We start from the raw sequence: 18,106 nt of genomic DNA on the forward strand, positions 1-18,106 counted from the left end.
TTTGATTTCCAAGTCTTATTATTTAAGATGTACATTTTATAAGGTTACAGCTGCCATATAATGACAAAATAAGTGGAAAGCCTCCTGGAAAGGATTCACCATGCTAGATGCCATTAAGAACATTTATGATTCATGGAAAGACATAAAAATGCCAACATTAACAGGAAAAAGTTATTCTAGTCCCCATGGATGACTTTGAGGGGTTCAAGACTTCAGTGGAGGAAGTAACTGCAGATGTGGTGGAAATATCAAGAGAACCAGAGGTAGAGACTGAAGACGTGGCTGAACTTCTGCCATCACTGATGAAACCTTAACAGATGAGGAAATGCTTCTTATGAATGAGCAAAGTAAGTGGTTTCTTGAAATGGAAACTACTCTTGATGAAGATACCATGTAGCTTGTTGAAATGGCAACAAATGATTTAGAATAATACATAAACTTAATTGATAAATCAGTGGCAGGGTTTGAGAGGACTGGTTCCAACTTGGAAAGAAGTTCTGTGGGTAGAAAACTATCAGACAGAGTTGTGTACAACAGAGAAATTGCTCATGAGAGTACATTGATGTGGCATACTTCATTTTAGCCTTATTTTTATAAATTGCTACAGCCACCCCAGGCTTGATCAGTCAGCAACCATTAATATGGAGTCAAGATCCTCTATTGTTAGCATTTTTAGCAACAAAATATTTTTTTTCCAGGGACTTCACTTATTTATTTTTTTTTTCATTTATTTTTATTAGTTGGAGGCTAATTACTTCACAACATTGCAGTGGGTTTTGTCATACATTGACATGAATCAGCCATGGAGAACAAAATATTTTTAAATTAAGATATGTATATGGATTTTTTCTCCAACATAATGCTATTATACACTTGAAAGACTTCAGTATAGCATAAACCAAACTTTTATATTTTCTGAGAAACCCCAAAATATATGTGATTTGGTTTATTGTGACACTCACTTTATTTTAAATAAATAAAACAATGATGGTTTGGAATCAAATCCACAATACTTCTGAGGTATGCTTCAGTTCAGTCGCTCAGTCATGTCCAACTCTTTGCGACCCCATGAACTGCAGTACACCAGGTTTCCCTGTCCATCACCAACTCCCAGAGTTTACCCAAACTCATGTCCATTGAATCGGTGATGCCATCCAACCATCTCATCCTCTGTTGTCCCCTTCTTCTCTGCCCTCAATCTTTCCCAGCATCAGGGTCTTTTCAAATGAGTCAGCCCTTCGCATCAGGTGGCCAAAGTATTGGAGATTAAGCTTCAGCATCTGGCCTTCCAATGAACACCCAGGACTGATCTCCTTTAGGATGGACTGGTTGGATCTCCTTGCAGTCCAAGGGACTCTCAAGAGTATTCTCCAACACTACAGTTCAAAAGCGTCAATTCTTCGGTGCTCAGCTTTCTTTATAGTCCAACTCTCACATCCATACATGACTACTAGAAAAACCATAGCTTTGACTAGATGGACCTTGGTTGGCAAAGTAACGTCTCTGCTTTTTAATATGCTATCTAGGTTGGTCATAACTTTCGTTCCAAAGAGTAAACGTCTTTTAATTTCATGGCTGCAGTCACCATCTGCAGTGATTTTGAAGCCCAAAAAATAAAGTCAGCCACTGTTTCCATTGTTTCCCCATCTATTTGCCATGAAGTGATGGGACCAGATGCCATGATCTTAGTTTTCTGAATGTTGAGCTTTAAGCCAACTTTTTCACTCTCCTCCTTCACTTTCATCAAGAGGCTCTTTAGCTCTTCTTCACTTTCTGCCATAAGGGTGGTGTCATCTACATATCTGACGTTATTGATATTTCTCCTGGCAATTTTGATTCCAGCTTGTGCTTCCTCCAGCCCAGCGTTTCTCATGATGTACTCTGCATAAAATTTAAATAAGCAGGGTGACAATATGCAGCCATGACGTACTCCTTTTCCTATTTGGAACCAATCTGTTGTTCCATGTCCAGTTCTAACTGTTGCTTCCTGACCTGCATACAGGTCTCTCAAGAGGGAGGTCAGGTGGTCTGGTATGCCCATCTCTTTCAGAATTTTCCACAGTTTATTGTGATCCACACAGTCAAAGGCTTTGGCATAGTCAATAAAGCAGAAATAGATGTTTTTCTGGAACTCTCTTTCTCTTTCGATGATCTGATGGGTGTTGGCAATTTGATCTCTAGTTCCCCTGCCTTTTCTCAATCTAGCTTGAACATCTGGAAGTTCACTGTTCACATATTGCTGAAGCCTGGCTTGGAGAATTTTGAGCATTACTTTACTAGCATGTGAGATGAGTGCAATTGTGCAGTAGTTTGAGCATTCTTTGGCATTTCCTTTCTTTGGGATGGAATGAAAACTGACCTTTTCCAGTCCTGTGGCCACTTCTGAGTTTTCCAAATTTGCTGGCATATTGAGTGCAGCACCTTCACAGCATCATATTTTAGGATTTGAAATAACTCAATTGGAGGAGGAGCCAAGATGGCGGAGGAATAGGACGGGGAGAACACTGTCTCCCCTACAAATTCATCGAAAGAACATTTGAACGCTGAGCAAATTTCACGAAACAACTTCTGATCGCTAGCAGAGGACATCAGGCGCCCAGAAAAGCAGCCCATTGTCGTCAAAGGGAGGTAGGAGAAAATATAAAAGATAAAAAGGGAGACAAAAGAGCTACGGACGGTGACCCGTCCCGGGAAGGGAGTCTTAATAGAGGAAGTTTCCAATCACCAGGAAACCCTCGCACTGGCGGGACTGGGGGAAGTTTTCGGCAATCTAACTAGGAGGAAAAATTAAATAAGGCCCACAGATTACGTGCCTAAAAGCAACTCCCAGCAGAAAAGTACCCCAGACGCCCGCACCCGCCAGCAACAAGCGGGGGCAGAACGGAGAGGAGCGGGCGGCATTGCTTAGGGTAAGGACCGGCCTGAAGACCCTGAGAGCAATCGGAGGGAGCTTTTTTTAAACAGTGGGACAAAATTAACCGGTCGGAACACACTGCCTGCAGTTCGCAAAACAAAGGGACTGAGAAAGTCCAGGAAAGAGCCGGCCTGTCCCCGCTGGAGGTAGGAGGCAGGGGGGAGGGGACAAGGGCAAACCCAGCCCCTGAGAAGCCACCCCCTCCCACACTGCAAACAGGCTCCTGGCTCCTATCTAAAGACTTCCCGAGACCCGACTGGCGGCGCGCGCTGAGGCCGCGGAGGGGAAAAGCGCGCCGAACCCGGAGAGAGGGCGCGCAAGCCCCTGGCTGCCTGGGCTGCTCGACACGGAGGGAAAAGGCGCGCTGCACCCTGGCTGCCCGAACCGCTCAGGCCGGGAAAGGCACAAAACGCAGGCGCAACCGAATCCGTGCTTCTGTGGAGTACCCGAAATCTGCAACCGCACTCAACGCAGGGCCCGCTCCATATAGAGCAGCCGGGAGCCTGAGCAGTGTAGACGGAGAAAGCACAGACACCCGTGAGTGGGGCAAACCCAGTGTGGCCGGAACACGGTGAGTGCTGTCCACACAGAGCTGTCTGCAGCGCCCCGCCCTCCCCGTAGCAGGACTGAACTGAACTAGAGAACCTAAATAAGAGATCACCTCTGCCCGCCTGTGTCAGGGCGGAAATTAGACACCTCAGAGAAGCCAAAATAAACAAAGGGAACCGCTTCAGAAAGGACCGGTGCAACAGATTAAAATCCCTGAAGGTAACATCGACTACACCGGAAGGAGCCTATAGATATCTAGAAGTGTAAGCTGGAAAGAGGAGCTATCTGAAATTGAACTGAACCTACACTGACCGCAACAACTCCAGAGGAATTCCTAGATATATATGTATTTTTTTTAATTTATTAAAAAAAAAAAAAGAAAAGAAAAAAATTTTTTTCTTTTTTTTTTTTTTTTTTTTTGTTTTATTTTTTCTCTTCTATTTTCTTTTAAAATTCCCTATTACCCCCCCATTACTCCTCAACTTTCATTTTCATGTGTTTATACGAGTTTTTTAATTAGGAAAGGAAAAAAAAAATTTTTTTTTTCTTTCCTTCTTCTTTTCTCTTTTATTTTTTCTCTTTTATTTTCTTCTAAAACACCCTATTACTCCCCCATTACTCCTCATCTTTCATTTTCATATATTTTTACGTTTTTTTTAAGTAGAAAAAAAAAAAAAAATTTTTTTTTATTTCCTTTTTTTTTTTTTTTTTAATTTTTATTTTTTATCTTTTATTTTGTTTTAAAATTACCTATTATCCCCCTTACCCCTATCTTTCTTTTTTCATATATTTTTAAATTTTTTTTTTAATTAGAAAAAAAATTTTTTTTTTTTCCCTTTTTTTTTTTTTTAAATTTTTTTTTTTTTTCTCTTTTATTTTCTTTTTAAAATTCCCTATTACCCCATTACTCCTCAACTTTCATTTTCATATATTTTTACGATTTTTTTAATTGGGGAAAAAAAAATTTTTTTTTTTCTTTTTCTTGTTTTTTTTTATTTTTTTTTTAAAGTCCTCAAAACACCCTTATTTTTCCCTTAAATTTTTATTTTCTTTTTCCCCTTAAAAAACCTTGCCAAAAAAAAGAGAGGAGAGAGAGGGGAAAAACCCCTTTTTTTAAAAAACCCAAAAATTATACACATTTTTAATTTTTTTTGGTTTTTTTTTTTTTTTTTTAGTTATTGTATTTAAATAAATTTAAATTTTACACTGATTTTTTAATTCTTTTTTTTTTAGTATGTGTTAACTTTTGGACTTTTAAAAGTAATTTTCCCTTTCCCCTTTTCTATTCAGGAGTGGGTGATTACCCCCATTTTTTAAACTTTTTTTTTCTACCTAAAAACCTTTTTTTCCCCTTTCCCCTTCTTTCCCCAAACCCAATTCTGGATCTTTGGGGGTTTGTTGGGCAACAGAGAAAAATTTGGGGGAAAAAGTAACTGTAGATCTGTCTTTTCTTTTTTGAGCCCCCTTTTTCTCCCCTGTTCTTTTTAAACTCTTCCCCCCTTTTCCTTTTTTAATGTAACTCTGGAATCTTTGGTTGTCTTCACAGTGGAGAATCTTTTCCCCTTTAATAAAAAGTTTTATTATAAAGTGCTGTAAAAGTTAAAGTCCTGGGGGATTATTGGAAGAAAAAAACTAAAAACCAGGGGCGGGTAGTTTAAAGCCCAAAATTTGGAAAAAAAAACAAGATAACCCCTGCCCTACAGGAACATTAAGGGTTTTAAGAGCCACCAAAAAGCCCCCATACCTACATAAAACAACAACCCCAAGAGCCAATAAGCTTAGTAAAGACTTTCCCACGAAATTTTTGAAAGCAGGAAACATAGACCTGGTTCAACACAAGGTGCCCAAAAGTCAACCAACCCAAAAGGGCCCAAGAAAAATCATTATGGACAATCATTTGACCCCAGAGAGAAAAACCCCTTTCCCAACCACCCAGAAGCTAAACCAAGTTTTTAACGGGAAACCCCCTTTGGCCAAAAAATTACCCAAACCCCACCCAGGGGGAAAAACCCTCCAAATAAAAAGGAACGAAGCCACAAAAATATAGAAAGCCCATCAGAACAGCATTAAAAAAAGTTTTAAAGGGGCCGGAAAAAATCCCCAAACGGTAAAGGAAAGGGAAAAAAGCCCCCCAAGTCAAAAAAAAGAGGAAGAAATAGGGAATCTACAGAAAAAAATTTTTAGAATAATGATAAAAAAAATGATCCAAAAATTTGGGAAAACAAAATGGAGTTACAAAAAATGGGCCTGGAGACAAAGATTGAGAAGATGCAAAAAAGGGGAAAAAAGGCCTAGAAGAAATAAAAAAAGGGTAAATTAAAAAAATTAAAATAAAATTTTAAATGAGATCAAAACTTGGGGGGGGAAACCAAAGTAGAATAAAGAGACGGGAAAAATTGGAAAAGTGATTTAGAAGATAAAATGGGGGAAATAAATAAAAGCAGGAGGAAAAAAGAAAAAAAAAAAAAAAAGGGAAAATAAAGGGACAACCTCAGGGCCCTTTGGGCCAATGGAAACGAAAAAATTTCGAATCATGGGGAGCCCCCGAAAGAAGCCAAAAAGAAAGGCATGAGGAACTTGGGATAATAGGGGAAAACCCCCTAAAAGGGGGGAAGGAAATACCCAAAAACCAAAGGTCCAAAAACCCCGGGGGTCCAAAAAGGATAAACCCAAGGCAAAAACCCCCCAAGCCAAATTTAATCAAATTAACCAAAGATAAAACAAAAAGGGAAAAATAAAAAAAGGGCAGCGGGGGGGAAAAACCAAAAAATTTAACACAAAAAAGGGTTTCCCCATAAGGATAAAGCTATCTTCAATAAAAACCTTCAGGCAAAAAGGGAAATTGGCAGGGACATACAAAAAGAAATTAAAAAGAGAATAACCTACAACTGATTACTCTACCCGCAAGGATTCATTCGTTATAAGGAAAACCCTAAAAAGGGTTTAAGAAAAACAAAAGCTGAGAAAATTCAGCACCCCAAACCAGTTTCTTAAAAATTAAAAGGGAAATTTTTTTAGACAGGAAACACAGAAAGGTGGTGTAAACGTGCCCCAAACAAAAAAAAAAAAGGAAAGGGGCCCCATACTTTTAATAATTTTTAAAATGAAAATTGGGTTGAATCCCCCAACCAAAAAGAAAAGGGGTTGGCTGAATGGATAAAAACAGAAAAGGCCCCCTTATTTTATGCTGTTCAAGAGACCCACCTAAAAGAAAGGGGAACATACATTTTTAAAAAGTAAAGGGGCGGGAAAAAAATTTTCCCAGCAAAGGGAAAACCCAAAAAGAAAGCAGGGTCGAATATCATTTTAGTTTAAAATAGACTTTAAATTAAGTCTGTAAAAAGGACAAGATGGAAAACATAATGATCAAAGGCTCAATCCAAAGAGAAGAATTAACAATTATAAATATATATGCCCCCAACATGGGAGAAATATGAAAGGGCAAAACACTAACGAGAATAAAAGGGGAAAAATTTAAATAGTAAAAAATTTTTAGTAGGAGATTTAATACCCACTCAACAATTGGGTAGTAAAAATAAAAAAATAAACAAGGAAAACAAAAATTTTAAAAGGGCCCCAAAAGGACCAGTTTGACCTTTTTGGGACATCTATAGGCGTTTCACCAAAACAATCAATTTTTCCCAACCTTTTTTTTTTCCAAGGGGGCCCCAGGGGAACCCTTCTCCTTTTTGATCCCCTTTTTTTAGGCCATAAATCTAGTTTGGGTTAAATTAAAAAAAGTTAAAACCCTTTTTCCAGTCATTTTTTTTGCCCAACAGTGCAGAAAGACGGAAATCTTTACGGGAAAAAAAAATTAAATTAAAAAAAATTCAAACATTGGAGGCTAAAAACAGGGTTCTGAAAAAAAAAACAAATAAAGAAGGAAATCAAAAAAGAAATCAAAAAAATCATAAAAATGAATGAAAAAATAAAACACAACCCCCCAAAAAACCTAGGGGGACATTTAAAAAAAGTGAAAGGGAAGATTCATAGCTTTAAACAGGCCTCCCTCAAAAAAACAAAAAAAAAGGGGTCAAATAAAAAACCCTAATTACCCCTAAAGAAAAAAAGGGGAAGGAAAAAATTGAAAAACCCCCAGGGAAATTTAAAAGGAAAAATCTTAAAAATTAGGGCAAAAATAATGCAAAAAAAAACCAAAGGCCCCATAGAAAAAATTCAAAAAAGAAAAAGGGGTTTTTTTGAAAAAAAAAACCCAAAATTGACAAACCAACCCAAGATCATTAAGAAAAACGGGAGAAAAACCCAAAAATTAACAAAAATTAAAAAACGAAAATGGGGTAAAAAGGGCCCACAGCAATACAAGGATCTTTAAGGGGAACTCCCTCCGAGCTCTTTGCAATAAATGGACAATTTTGGAAGAAAAAGGACAAGTTCTTAGAGATTTAAAAACTTTTCCCAAAAAAAACGGGAACCAGGAAAAAAATAAAAAAGCTTAAAAAACCCCATCAAAGGGCAAGGAAATCGAAACTGTAATCAAAAATCTTCCAGAAAAACAAAAGCCAGGACCAGAGGGCCCCCAGTGAATTTACCCAAAAATTTAGGGAAAAGGTAACATAAACTTACTAAAATTTCCAGAAAATTTTCCCGAAGAAGGTAAACTTCCCCCAAAACATTTATGAGGCCCACACCCTTTAAAATTTCCCAAAACCCCCACAAAAAAAGCCCCAAAAAAAAGAACTACAGGGCCCAATTTTCATGGGTGAATAGACGAAAAAAACCCTTTAAAAAAAATTTAGCAAAAAAGAAACCAAAACATATTTAAAAAAAAATACACCCCCGAAAAAAGTTTTGGGGTTTATCCCAAAGGGAAAGCAAAGGGTTCTTTAATATCCGAATCAATCATGTAATTTTCACACATTAACAAATTGAAAAATAAAAAACCAATTTTGATTTTTCTCAAAAGATGCAGAAAAAAACCCCCTTTAAAAAATTTAACATCCTTTTTGATTAAAACTTCCGAAAACAGGAATAGAAGGAAATACTCAAATAATTTAAAAACTTTTTATATGACAAACCCAAAAGCAAACATTTCCCCCCCCAAAGGTGAAAAATTGAAAACATTTTCCCGAAATTTAGGAAAAAAACAAGGGTGCCCCCCTTCCACTATATTCAAATAGTTTTTTGGAAAGTGTTGGCCACAGCAAAAGGGGAGAAAAAGAAGTAAAAGGAATCCCGATAGGAAAAAAGAAAGTGGGAAATCTCTTGTTTGCAGATGACTGATCCTCTACATAGAAAACCCCCAAAAACTTTACCAGAAATTTTCTAGGGGCTTTAAACAAAGAATACAGTAAAGTTGAAAGGGTTTAAAATTAAAAAACACAGAAATCTCTTGCATTCCCATACCCCTAACAATGAGAAAACCCGAAAGAGAAATTAAGGAAAAAGTACCTTTCCCCTTTTCAACAAAAAGAAAAATTACTTAGGGGTATTTTTCCCATAAAGAAAAAAAAGACTTAAAAAGAAAAAATATTAAAAAATGATGAAAGAAATCAAAGAGGGGCCCCAAAAAGGTGGGAAAATATACCGTGTTCATGGATTGGAAGAATCAATATTGTCAAAATGGCTATACTACCCAAAGCAATCTATAGATTCAATGCAATCCCTATCAAGCTACCAACGGTATTTTTCACAGAACTAGAACAAATAATCTCACAATTTGTATGGAAATACAAGAAACCTAGAATAGCCAAAGTAACCTTGAGAAAGAAGAATGGAACTGGAGGAATCAATCTGCCTGACTTCAGACTATACTACAAAGCCACAGTCATCAAGACAGTATGGTACTGGCACAAAGACAGAAGTATAGATCAATGGAACAGAATAGAAAGCCCAGAGATAAATCCACGAACCTATGGTCACCTTATCTTCGACAAAGGAGGCAAGGATATACAATGGAAAAAAGACAACCTCTTTAACAAGTGGTGCTGGGAAAACTGGTCAACCACCTGTAAAAGAATGAAACTAGAACACTTTCTAACACCATACACAAAAATAAACTCAAAATGGATTAAAGATCTAAATGTAAGACCAGAAACTATAAAACTCCTAGAGGAGAACATAGGCAAAACACTCTCCGACATAAATCACAGCAGGATCCTCTATGACCCACATCCCAGAATTTTAGAAACAAAAGCAAAAATAAACAAATGGGACCTAATGAAACTTAAAAGCTTTTGTACAACAAAGGAAACTATAAGCAAGGTGAAAAGACAGCCCTCAGATTGGGAGAAAATAATAGCAAATGAAGCAACAGACAAAGGATTAATTTCAAAAATATACAAGCAACTCCTCCAGCTCAATTCCAGAAAAATAAATGACCCAATCAAAAAATGGGCCAAAGAACTAAACAGACATTTCTCCAAGGAAGACATACGGATGGCTAAAAAACACATGAAAAGATGCTCAACATCACTCATTATCAGAGAAATGCAAATCAAAACCACAATGAGGTACCATTACACGCCAGTCAGGATGGCTGCTATCCAAAAGTCTACAAGCAATAAATGCTGGAGAGGGTGTGGAGAAAAGGGAACCCTCTTACACTGTTGGTGGGAATGCAAACTAGTACAGCCGCTATGGAAAACAGTGTGGAGATTTCTTAAAAAACTGGAAATAGAACTGCCATATGACCCAGCAATACCACTTCTAGGCATATACACCAAGGAAACCAGATCTGAAAGAGACACGTGCACCCCAATGTTTATCGCAGCACTGTTTATAATTGCCAGGACATGGAAGCAACCTAGATGCCCGTCAGCAGATGAATGGATGAGGAAGCTGTGGTACATATACACCATGGAATATTACTCAGCCATTAAAAAGAATTCATTTGAATCAGTTCTAATGAGATGGGTGAATCTGGAGCCCATTATACAGAGCGAAGTAAGCCAGAAAGATAAAGACCATTACAGTATACTAACACATATATATGGAATTTAGAAAGATGGTAACGATAACCCTATATGCAAAAAAAGAAAAAGAGACTCAGATGTATAGAACAGACTTGTGGACTCTATGGGAGAACCTGGGGGTGGGATGTTTCAAGAGAACAGCATCGAAACATGTATATCTAGGGTGAAACAGATCACCAGCCCAGGTTGGATGCATGAGACAGGTGCTCGGGCCTGGTGCACTGGGAGGACCCAGAGGGATGGGGTGGAGAGGGAGGTGGGAGGGGGGACCGGGATGGGGAATACATGTAAATCCATGGCTAATTCAATGTATGACAAAAACCACTGCAATGCTGTAAAGTAATTAGCCTCCAAGTAATAAAAATAAATGGAAAAAAAAATTAAAAAAAGGAAAAAAAAAGAAATAACTCAATTGGAATTCCATCACCTCCACTAGCTTTGTTCGTAGTGATGTTTCTTAAGGCCCACTTGACTTTACATTCCAGGATGTCTGGCTGTAGGTGAGTGATCCCATCATCGTATCTGGGTTGTGAAGATCTTTTTTGTACAGTTCTTCTGTGTGTTCTTGCCACCTCTTCTTAATATCTTCTGCTTCTGTTAGGTCCATACAATTTCTGTCCTTTACTGTGCCCATCTTGCATGAAATGGTCCCTTGGTATCTCTAATTTTCTTGAAGAGATCTCTAGTCTTTCCCATTCTATTATTTTCCTCTATTTCTTTGCATTGATCACTGAGGAAGGCTTTCTGATCTCTCCTTGCTATTCTTTAGAACTCTGCATTCAAATGTGTATATCTTTCATTTTCTCCTTTGCGTTTCACTTCTCTTCTTCTCACAGCTATTTGTAAGGCCTCCTCAGACAGCCATTTTGCTTTTTTGCATTTCTTTTTCTTGGGGATGGCCTTGCTCCCTGTCTCCTGTACAATGTTTTGAACCTCCATCCATAGTTCATCAGGCACTCTATCAGATCTAGTACCTTAAATCTATTTCTCACTTCTACTGTATAATCATAAGGGATTTGATTTAGGTCATACCTGAATGGTCTAGTGGTTATCCCTACTTTCTTCAATTTAAGTCTGAATTTGGCAGTAAGGAGTTCATGATCTGAGCCACAGTCAGCTCCCAGTCTTATTTTTGCTGACTGTATAGAGCTTCTCCATCTTTGGCTGCAAAGAATATAATCAATCTGATTTCGGTGTTGGCCATCTGGTGATGTCCATGTGTAGAGTCTTCTCTTGTGTTGTTGGAAGAGGGTGTTTGCTATGAGCAGTGCATTCTCTTGGCAAAAGTATTAGCCTTTGCCCTGCTTCATTGTGTACTCCAAGGCCAAAATTGCCTGTTACTCCAGGTGTTTCTTGACTTCCTGTTTTTGCATTCCAGTCCCCTATAATGAAAAGGACATCTTTTTGGGGTGTTAGTTCTAAAAGGTCTTGTACGTCTTCATAGAACCATTCAACTTCAGCTTCTTCAGCATTACTGGTTGGGTCAGAGACTTGCATTACCGTGATATTGAATGGCTTGCCTTGGAAACAAAGAGAGATCATTCTGTCATTTTTGAGAGTCCATCCAAGTACTGCATTTCAGACTCTTTTGTTGACTATGATGGCTACTCCATTTCTTCTAAGGGATTCCTGCCCACAGTATGCTTATACACACTTAAATTCACTAGGAAAAATCTTCTAAGAACCTAATAGTTTCATGGCAAAGAGATGACTAGTCCCTTCAAAAAACCTAACACTTGTTATCAACTATTTGGGAAAGTGATCAACCTCATAAGTTCAAACAATGCCAAAGGGAGTATGGTACCACTCCAGTTCATCCAAAAATTTACCTCCTAAACAGTGTTTAGGAAACTATATACAGCTATGGGGTTCAGTGCTATGAAACCAGTACTTTCCCACATCAGTCCCTTCCTGAGAGGACCACAACCTGTATAATTTTTTTAGAAGCAACTGGACAGCATGCCCTTCAGTGGATGTGCTAGACTGGTACTCACTCAACAGTCACTCCTATGTCCTTCTTCATTAAAATAGTTCCCTGACCTGCTAAACTGCCAAAGCCGGAAAACTGAAAATTCGTATTCCAGAATTTCTGGTAGCCGCGATTCTCGTATGATTTGAGTTGACATGGGCTTCCTAGGTGGCGCTAGTGTTAAGGAACCTGCTTGTCAGTGCAGGAGACATCAATTTCCCGCCTCTGGTGGGATTTGGAAAGCAGATGGGAAGCAGTGGCCATTCTTGGCCACGGTGGCTTATCTTCTGGCAAGAACAGATGTGGAGACATTTGGGTTTATAGTGACAGGGTAATAAGAATGGCCAATATTTCCCCACTTGCTTTATGGGTTTCAAATATGGGGCATTCATTTGCTAGCGTGGGCTTTAGCTGGCACAGGTGAGTTTGCACATGGCATCTGTGGTGGCCATGTTTTGACTCACCAGGTGGCTTTCTGACCATTCCTAGTAGAGGCATCAGTCCCCTTGCTGGCCCAGTTCTAAGTATGACATTGAGACTTATTCCTGGAAGCTCAACCTAGATTCTCTCTCCAAATTCTGTAAGCCTTTTAATGCCTTACTATAAATCTTTTCTACTATTTTCTATGGTTCTGTTCTCTAACTAAACCCTCATTGACACATGCATCAGAAGTGTTTAAAAGGGTCAAATTGTTGTCCCAGTCATTTCACTTCTAGACTCCAGTCTATTTAAATAATATCTAAGAAGTACAAGATTTATTAGTAAAAATATGCATAATTGTACAATAAAAATTTGAAACTAATCAACAGTGGGGACTATTTAAGGCAATTGTGGGACATTCATCCAGTATGGTGGAAACTGCTGCTAATAATAATAGTATGAGTCCTGCTCTCCTGTCTCTAGAACTTTGCTCACATGCTGTACTTTTCAGAAAACATGGGACTCCTACCCCTATGGTTTCCTCTCCTTTTGTCTAATTACTATGATTCTTACTTGTCCTTCAAATATTTATTGATTATATACTATATGCCAAATGACCATCTGGACATGGCATTAATAGCAGCAAAAAAATAAAAACAAAAATTCATGAACCATGAAACTCAGGCTCTAGATAAGGAAGTAGCTGACAAAAACATTTTAAGTAATATATATAGCATATCATATGCCATACATTTCTCCTTTAGGGAAACTCCTAGGAGTCCTCAAAACTGGGTTTGGTATCTCTTCCTCCTTTAGCAGTGTCAGTTCATATTATAAGTTGTATACATCATTGTTGTTGTTCAGTCAATTAGTCATGTTTGACTCTTTGCCATCCCCATGGACTGCAGCATGTCAGACTCCCCTATCCTTTACTACCTCCTGGAGTTTGCTCAAATTCATGAAATTGCATTTTTACTGGCAAGACACTTTTTGACAATAAGTTCTTTGAAGACAGGGCCTTATCTCTTTGCTTAGTCTATCCCGGTATATAGTCAACATTCAGTTAATACATTAATTCCATAAAGAGATGAATGAAGTTTTAATTATTTTTTAATAAATTGAGAAAATTGCTATAATGAGAATAATAATGAAAAAGAATTAAACTTCAAAATGTTATGCACTGCAAAATGATAATTGTTGAAGCTGAGTGAGGGGTTCATAGGAGTTTAGTTGTTTTTTACTTTTGCATAAAAGTTTAGGAAAATGTTACCCCAAATTTAATACCACTTATGTCAAGAACACACTATACAGAAAAAAAAGTGAAAGAAGTGCCTTAAAATATAGAGGCTGTCATTATAGACTGTTTGACTATTTTTGCTGTGGTTGGCAAAATTCGAGGTTGACCCATGTTTGTGTACAGTCCTCTCCCCTGAGTGTTAGCTGGACCTGTGAATATGATGAGATACCTTATCTATGGTTTAGTTACATTATATGGCAAAGATGAAGAGATTTTGCAGTGATAACCACAGCCCTTCATCAGCTGAGTTCATCAAAAGGGGGATGACCCTGGATGGGCCTGGTCTAATCAGGTGAGTCCTTTGAAAGCTGGCCCAGATCTTCCCTGAAAGGTGAAATGCCTGTGGCATGAAGAAGTTAGGCATCATAAGTTCCACAGCTGCAGGCAATGAGTTTTGCTAACAACCACTTAGACTTGGAGTCACCCCACAAACCTCAGATGAGACCAGTCCCGAGTGACACCATGAAGGCAGCCGCTGAGCAGAAGACCCGGCTGAGCTGTGCCCAGACTCCTGACTACAGAAACTGTGACATACTAAATGTATGTTGTTTCAAGCTACTGTGTATATGCTAAGTCACTTCAATCATGTCCAACTCTTTGCTACCCTATGGACTGTATGTAGCCCATCAGACTCCTCTGTCCGTGGGATTCTCTAGGCAAGAATACTGGCATGGAGAGCCACTCTCTTCTCTTCAGGGGATCTTCCCAGCCCAGGGATCAAACCTGCATCTCATTATGTCTCTTGCATTAGCAGGCAGGTTCTTCACCTCTAGCGCCACCTGGGAAGCCCCTTCAAGCTACTCAGCCTGTGGGAATTTGTCATGTGTTGATAGAAAGTGAATTCATTTCCTTCCCCCTTTTCTAAGTTTTCCAGATTTTCTTTAGTAAATATGCTTATTTTATAACAGAATAAAAAGCTTTTTACTAAAATAAAACTAGTGTAGATGATATGTCAGCCAAGTCATATCTTGCAGAAAAGTGAAATGACATTATTATTTTTTTAATGTTGTTAGCAAAGAACTACATTTAAACAGGAGGAAATCTTCTCTTTGTACTTTAATGTTTGGGATCAAATCCAAAGTTTCCTAGATCAAGGTCAAAAGCTTCACTCTATGTATCAAACTGCGCGGGCTCTGAAAATAAAAGTGCTGAAAGATAAACTTTTGCACAAATCATTCCTCTCTTATTGTACTAAGCTTCCTCAAAACCACCCTAACAAACAGATTTTAATCTCAATTTAACACCACCACCAAGCAGACTACCCCACTGATTAATGACAACAAAACAACGGAAAAGGAAGCCATTCATGAAACAAACAGTGTAACAATCAGTCAAGCTACGGAGAATAGCATTCAAACACTACCAAGTACTTGACTCTCATCATTCCATGGAGATAGCTGAACTGTTAAATCTTTTAATATCAAATGTATCAGTGCAAAAGATCAGTTTTAAATAGGTGGTGGTGGTTTAGTCCCTAAGTCCTGTTCAACTCTTGCAACCCCATGAACTGAAGCCTGCCAGGCTCCTCTTGTCCATGGGATTATCCAGGCAAGAATATTGGAGTGGGTTGCCATTTCCTTCTACAGGGGATCTTCCTGACCCAGGAATCAAACCCAGGTCTCCTGCATTGCACATAGATTCCTTATCAACTGAGCTATGAGGAAAGATGTATCAAGTAGGATGAGAACTCAAATATATAACGTGGTATTGACTGATCACCCACAATGAGATGGATTCGCAATGTGGCATGCTTAGCTTAAATCCTGATAGAGAAACACAAAAACTTTCTCTCCAACACCAATTTGCCACCTGCATCTGCCAGACAGACACATTTAACATGGAGATGGGATAGACAATTATCATCCTTGCATCTTTCAAGCCCCTTCTGGTGACTGTGATTCCTTCCACCATTTTGAAATTGGTTATTCATTTGCTTGTTTTGCATTTGGTATTATCTATTATTTCATTATTCCCTCAATCTGCCTTTACATTGGTCACATCAAGAGGTCTAGGACCCCCACAGCAGCCCCTAATTTCTCACTTCTCATCCCAGTTGTCTCTATGAGAAATGAAGCAATCCTTCCACTGCCACCCCAAACCTGACTTTTTTTTTCCACGGCAGGTCAAGAAGCAACAGCTAGAACTGGATATGGAACAACAGGTTGGTTCCAAATAGGAAAATGAGTGCGTCAAGGCTGTATATTGTCACCCTGCTTATTTAACTTCTATGCAGACTATATCATGAGAAATGCTGGGCTGGAAGAAGCACAAGCTGGAATCAAGATTGCCGGGAGAAATATCAATAACCTCAGATATGCAGATGACACCACCCTTATGGCAGAAAGTGAAGAAGAATTAAAGAGCCTCTTGATGAAAGTGAAAGAGGAGAGTGAAAAAGTTGGCTTAAAGCTCAACATTCAGAAAACTAAGATCATGGCATCCGGTCCCATCACTTCACGGCAAATAGATGGGGAAACAATGGAAACAGTGGCTGACTTTATTTTTGGGGGGCTCCAAAATCACTGCAGATGGTGACTGCAGCCATGAAATTAAAAGACACTTGCTCCTTAAAAGAAAAGCTATGACCAACCTAGACAGCATATTAAAAAGCAGAGACATTACTTTGCCAACAAAGGTCTGTCTAGTCAAGGCTATGGTTTTTCCAGTGGTCATGTATGGGTGTGAGAGTTGGACTATAAAGAAAGCTGAGCGCTGAAGAATTGATGCTTTTGAACTGTTGTGTTGGAGAAGACTCTTGAGTGTCCTTTGGACTGCAAAGAAATCCAACCAGTCCATCCTAAAGGAGATCAGTTCTGAATATTCATTGGAGGGCCTGATGCTGAAGCTGAAACTCCAATACTTTGGTCACCTGATGCGAAGAACTGACTCATTGGAAAAGACCCAGATGCTGAGAAAGACTGAAGGCAGGAGGAGAAGGGGACGACAGAGGATGAGATGGTCAGATGGCATCACTGGCGTGATGGACATGAGTTTGAGAAGGCTCTGGGTGTTGGTGATGGACAGGGAGGCCTGGCGTGCTGTAGTCCATGACGTTGCAAAGAGTCAGACACAACGGAGCGACTGAACTAAACTGAACCTGCCATACCATATATTTGACTTATTAATTTGTCTTGTTCCTCCAGGACTTTTGCTCCATCAAGGCAGATTTTCTTTGTTTTGTTCCCTCATAAATGACCACTGCCATAGTGTCTGACATAAAGCAGACGTTCAATAAAAATTGTTTAATGAGTGGATTAAGTATTTTTTGAAAACCATTAGGAAGAATTCCAGGGGCTTCCACTGGGCTCTTATCACAATAACCTTTGTTTCATGTGTCAGTGCCAATAAAGGGATTTTGCAGTTGCTGAGGGGTTTTAATTGTAAGCATAAAATCAGTAACAGAGGTGAGTCCAGGTTCAACTGATATAGATTCAACTCAAAACTCTACTTATCACCTAATCCCTGTAAGCCCTCATCCTGACTGACAGTCACAGTGGGGTTCTGGCCCCTCAGAAATTAGTGTTAACTCAGAGAACCTTGTGTACTATACCTGAAAAGTCTGGGCACTTCATTTTCCCAGTGTCCTGTCATCCCAATAGCTGAAGGTCCCTTTTCAGAAGAGGCTGGAAGAAATACACACTTAAAATAGTAGCATTGAATTCGTTTTCGAGGCAGTGTAACCTTCCTTTGGTTTACTGTTTAGTTGCTCAGTCATGTCCAACTCTTTGCAACCCCATGGACTGCAGCATGCCAGGCTTCCCTGTCCATCACCAACTCCCAGAGCTTGCTCAAACTCATGTCCATCAAGTCAGTGAAACCATCCATCCATCTCATCCTCTGTCGTCCCCTTCTCCTCCTGCCTTCAAGCTTTCCCAGCATCCGGGTCTTTCCCAATGAGTCAGTTCTTCGCATCACGTGGCTGAAGTGTTGGAGTTTCAGCTTCAGCATCAGGCCTTCCAATGAATATTCAGGACCGATCTCCTTTAGGATGGATTGGTTGGATCTCCTTGCAGTCCAAGGGACTC

The 18,106-nt window shown here is 39.0% G+C and overlaps 1 long non-coding RNA gene across 3 annotated transcripts in view; it reads right to left on the minus strand.

The window, feature by feature from the left end:
* LOC139036335 (uncharacterized) overlaps positions 1–18,106 on the minus strand; it is a 146,793-nt gene that overhangs the window by 6,539 nt on the left and 122,148 nt on the right. Inside the window, exon 5 of one of the 3 annotated variants that reach the window (XR_011489069.1) lies at positions 10,807–11,915. The exons of the other annotated variants lie outside the window; for them this stretch is intronic. This is a non-coding gene — a long non-coding RNA (uncharacterized lncRNA). Of the gene's footprint in view, positions 1–10,806; positions 11,916–18,106 lie in introns of those variants that run through there. 3 annotated transcript variants of the gene reach the window in all.

This window comes from Odocoileus virginianus, chromosome 8 (genome assembly GCF_023699985.2).
Source record: "Odocoileus virginianus isolate 20LAN1187 ecotype Illinois chromosome 8, Ovbor_1.2, whole genome shotgun sequence".
Classification (NCBI taxonomy): Eukaryota; Metazoa; Chordata; class Mammalia; order Artiodactyla; family Cervidae; genus Odocoileus; species Odocoileus virginianus.